The following is a 5,025-nucleotide window of genomic DNA, read 5'->3' on the forward strand; positions in this document are numbered from 1 at the left end:
ATTCTTCCGAGGACAGGAAGATCTCTGTTGGCCAGCATCTACGACCAACCTACCGAAGCGCAGCTCAGAGTAAATATTTATTGCATTTTCCTTTTCCAAATGGGTGGTGATTTAGAATGCATACGATACTGTATTTAAAATGGCATAGCTGCTTTCTTGGTTCCTCAGTCTTCCCACTCTTTCATTCAAGCCCAACCCCCTTTCTTTGTGTAACAAGACGCCACGCCGGTTTAGCCCACTAGGGCACATTCTCCTATCATTTCCTTGTAACCATATCTGTTTGTTATGCATTTCTGTGAATTACTTAGATTAGTAAATAAATGATTTTAAGACAATTGAGGTATGGATGACTCATAGTGAAGACTGGGTTCATGCAGATAACCAACAATTTACAACGTTTGGAATGAGATTGACGTGAGGTAAACTAACACATCATTAGAGGAGACTAATCGATCAGATATTATAATATCTGAAAGTTATATTAGGAAAATTATAACTTTGTAATCTGAATATTTTCCTTGGTGCCCCGACCTTCTAGTTAATTACAGTTACACGATTAATCAGTTTAATCGCGTAATAATAATTACAGAGAGTTATTTGATAAACATGTCTTCCATTTTAATGATGCTAAAGACACGACAGCACCTTGGGGGTTTGTGGTATATGGCCAATATACCACAGCTAAGGGCTGTGACCAGGCACTCCGCGATACGTCGTGCCTAAGAACAGCCCTTAGCCGTGGTATATTGGCCATATACCACACTCCCTCGGGCCTTATTGCTTAATTATACAGTATGTATACAGTTCTGATGTACTGTCACAACACACCTAAAACTATAGTATACAGTCTATACAGTCCTGATGTACTGTCACAACACACCATAAAACTATAGTATACAGTTCTGATGTACTGTCACAACACACCATAAAACTATAGTATACAGTTCTGATGTACTGTCACAACACACCATAAAACTATAGTATACAGTCTATACAGTCCTGATGTACTGTCACAACACACCATAAAACTATAGTATACAGTTCTGATGTACTGTCACAACACACCATAAAACTATAGTATACAGTCTATACAGTTCTGATGTACTGTCACAACACACCATAAAACTATAGTATACAGTTCTGATGTACTGTCACAACAGACCATAAAACTATAGTATACAGTCTATACAGTCCTGATGTACTGTCACAACACACCATAAAACTATAGTATACAGTCTACACAGTCCTGATGAACTGTACATTGTTTTCATATGCAGGTCTACTCCAGATTCACCCTGCAGCCACGAGGTCTGGCACTGACACTGGGCAGCGTACGACAGGTAACCAAATACACATGATCAGTGTTTCTAAAATGATGGTTCAGGAGGAGCCACTGGTGGGTTTGTGTTCATGCAGACACAATGCAGAAATCACTCTGACATTTCCTAGTTGCTAAAATTCTAATAGTTTGCCTAATATCAGTTGATGTGCCAAAACAAGCAAGTATAGTGTAGAGAATCATCGTACCATCTAAACCCCTGTGAAATACATTTTCCATAACCGAAATGTTTTATTTTCAGCAGTTTGAAAATGATGTACAAAACCATAGGTAAAAGATGCAAAAAAACAAAAGAATAGGAAGCATAGAATTAGCGCACATTGAAAAGATCTACCCCATCTTAGACTTGTTTTCAATGAGAATGACAGATCTATAACACACATTTATTTGTAAATTTGATCGGTCACCCAAAAAGTTACAAATTGCAGCTTTTAACTCTGACTCTAGGTTTCTGTTAGCTCTGACTCTAGGTTTCTGTTAACTCTGACTCTAGGTTCATGTTTACTCTGACTCTAGGTTCATGTTAACTTTGACTCTAGGTTCATGTTTACTCTGACTCTAGCTTCATGTTAACTCTGACTCTAGGTTTCTGTTAGCTCTGACTCTAGGTTTCTGTTAACTCTGACTCTAGGTTCATGTTTACTCTGACTCTAGGTTCATGTTAACTTTGACTCTAGGTTCATGTTTACTCTGACTCTAGCTTCATGTTAACTCTGACTCTAGCTTCATGTTAACTCTGACTCTAGGTTTCTGTTAACTCTGGTTCTAGGTTTCTGTTAACTCTGACTCTAGGTTTCTGTTAACTCTGACTCTAGGTTTCTGTTAACTCTGACTCTAGGTTTCTGTTAACTCTGACTCTAGGTTTCTGTTAACTCTGGCTCTAGGTTTCTGTTAACTCTGGCTCTAAGTTTCTGTTAACTCTGGCTCTAGGTTTCTGTTAACTCTGGCTCTAGGTTTCTGTTTACTCTGACTCTAGGTTTCTGTTAACTCTGACTCTAGGTTTCTGTTTACTCTGACTCTATGTTTCTGTTAACTCTGACTCTAGGTTCATGTTAACTCTGACTCTAGCTTCATGTTAACTCTGACTCTAGCTTCATGTTAACTCTGACTCTAGGTTTCTGTTAACTCTGACTCTAGGTTTCTGTTAACTCTGACTCTAGGTTCATGTTAACTTTGACTCTAGGTTCATGTTTACTCTGACTCTAGCTTCATGTTAACTCTGACTCTAGCTTCATGTTAACTCTGACTCTAGGTTCATGTTTACTCTGACTCTAGGTTTCTGTTTACTCTGACTCTAGGTTTCTGTTTACGCTGACTCGAGGTTTCTGTTTACTCTGACTCTAGGTTTCTGTTTACTCTGACTCTAGGTTTCTGTTTACTCTGACTCTAGGTTTCTATTAACTCTGACTCTAGGTTTCTGTTAACTCTGACTCTAGCTTCATGTTAACTCTGACTCTAGGTTTCTGTTAACTCTGACTCTAGGTTCATGTTAACTTTGACTCTAGGTTCATGTTTACTCTGACTCTAGCTTCATGTTAACTCTGACTCTAGCTTCATGTTAACTCTGACTCTAGGTTTCTGTTTACTCTGACTCTAGGTTTCTGTTTACTCTGACTCTAGGTTTCTGTTAACTCTGACTCTAGGTTCATGTTAACTTTGACTCTAGGTTCATGTTAACTCTGACTCTAGGTTCATGTTAACTCTGACTCTAGGTTCATGTTTACTCTGACTCTAGGTTTCTGTTTACTCTGACTCTAGGTTTCTGTTTACGCTGACTCTAGGTTTCTATAACTCTGACTCTAGGTTTCTGTTTACTCTGACTCTAGGTTCATGTTAACTCTGACTCTAGTTTTTCTGACTCTAGGTTTCTGTTTACTCTGACTCTAGGTTTCTGTTTACTCTGACTCTAGGTTTCTGTTAACTCTGACTCTAGGTTTCTGTTAACTCTGACTCTAGCTTCATGTTAACTCTGACTCTAGGTATCTGTTTACTCTGACTAGGTTTCTGTTAACTCTGACTCTAGGTTCATGTTAACTCTGTTTCTAGGTTTCTGGTCTTGAACAGTGTTTGATTCATCATTGGATCACATGACAATTCAAAAGGCTTTTAGAGATTCACAACAAAGTGAATATGATGCTGATGGAAGTCATGGTACTACTAGCTACTGTGTCAATGTCATAACTCCATCTATCTGCACGCAATCACACACTTACACACACACACACCTCTCTCTCAGGTGAAGTGAGAGGGCGGCCCCCAGTCCAGTGTGGGCTTCTCTGTGAGTGACAGCCGCATCGCCGCGGTCACCGACACAGGATTGGTCCGTGGAGTGGCAGTGGGCGTGGTCAAACTCAGAGGGGCGTTGCAGACCGTCACTCAGGACACCGGAGCTCTGCTCACCTTCACACACACACACACACACACACACACATATACATATTTTTTACTTGTTGATTATCTGGTTGTCGTTGTGTGTGTGTGTCAGGATGAGGTGGATGTGGAGGTGTTTAACCTGACAGGGGTCAGGATCCAGACCCCTCTGGTCAAACTGTCTGTGGGCACTGAGGTAACATACAGATCATGTTTGTATTCTCTCTCAAACATTGTTATTGTATGATGAATGTATGTGGCAGGCAGTGTAGTTTGTTTCTGTGTATGTTTGTACGGTATTTGGGCGCGTATGTGCATGTGGTTTAGTAACCCCAGTGTGTGTGCGTGCGTTTAGATGCCAGTGTATGTGATGGGCAGTGACAGTAGTCAGAACCCCTTTGCTCTGGGCAGTGTAGAGTCTGGTCTCTCCTTCCACTGGAATCTGGGCAAGCTTGGAGTACTGGAGATACAAACACGACACACTCAGGTACGCTACACTTTGTCCCTGTATATGTAGGTTAATGTGTGTCAAACCACTTGGATATGTGTGTGTGTGTGTGTGTGTGTGTGTGTGTGTGTGTGTGTGTGTGTGTGTGTGTGTGTGTGTGTGTGTGTGTTAGGCGGGGGTGACTGTCTCTCCTGCCCATAGTTTCTCTGTGCTGGTGAGGGCGTGGGCAGCGGGCAGGACCAGTGACAGTTCAGCTGGCCAATCACACGTCAGCCTCCCACCAGCAGCTCTCTGACCAGATACTGGTAAACACACTGGGTCCACCTCCTGCTTTTTCACCTCCTGCTATTGAGACATTTGTTTATAGGTTGTTGTTGAGTAGTTTGTCTGTGATATGATAACCTCTCCTCTCCAATCTTTACTCCTTTCTACTCCTGTCCTGTCCTCATCTCCTCTCTCCTCTCTAAGTTGTACCAGGAGATGCAGCTGGCTGTACGAACCTCCAGATCTCTCTCCTCTCTAAGTTGTACCAGGGGATGCAGCTGGCTGTACGAACCTCCAGATCTCTCTCCTCTCTACTCTCTAAGTTGTACCAGGAGATGCAGCTGGCTGTAGGAACCTCCAGATCTCTCTCCTCTCTAAGTTGTACCAGGAGATGCAGCTGGCTGTAGGAACCTCCAGATCTCTCTCCTCTCTAAGTTGTACCAGGAGATGCAGCTGGCTGTACGAACCTCCAGATCTCTCTCCTCTCTAAGTTGTACCAGGAGATGCAGCTGGCTGTAGGAACCTCCAGATCTCTCTCCTCTCTCCTCTCTAAGTTGTACCAGGGGATGCAGCTGGCTGTAGGAACCTCCAGATCTCTTTCCTC

At 42.1% G+C, this 5,025-nt stretch overlaps 1 long non-coding RNA gene across 1 annotated transcript; it reads left to right on the top strand.

Annotated features, from left to right (window-relative positions):
* The first annotated feature begins 3,818 nt into the window (after positions 1-3,818).
* Positions 3,819-4,629, top strand: LOC106605903 (uncharacterized). The gene is made up of 3 exons (XR_001328959.2): positions 3,819-3,905; positions 4,065-4,196; positions 4,330-4,629. It is a non-coding gene; the product is annotated as an uncharacterized lncRNA (long non-coding RNA).
* The last annotated feature ends 396 nt before the right edge of the window (positions 4,630-5,025 follow it).

This window comes from Salmo salar, chromosome ssa02 (assembly GCF_905237065.1).
Source record: "Salmo salar chromosome ssa02, Ssal_v3.1, whole genome shotgun sequence".
In the NCBI taxonomy this organism is placed as follows: Eukaryota; Metazoa; Chordata; class Actinopteri; order Salmoniformes; family Salmonidae; genus Salmo; species Salmo salar.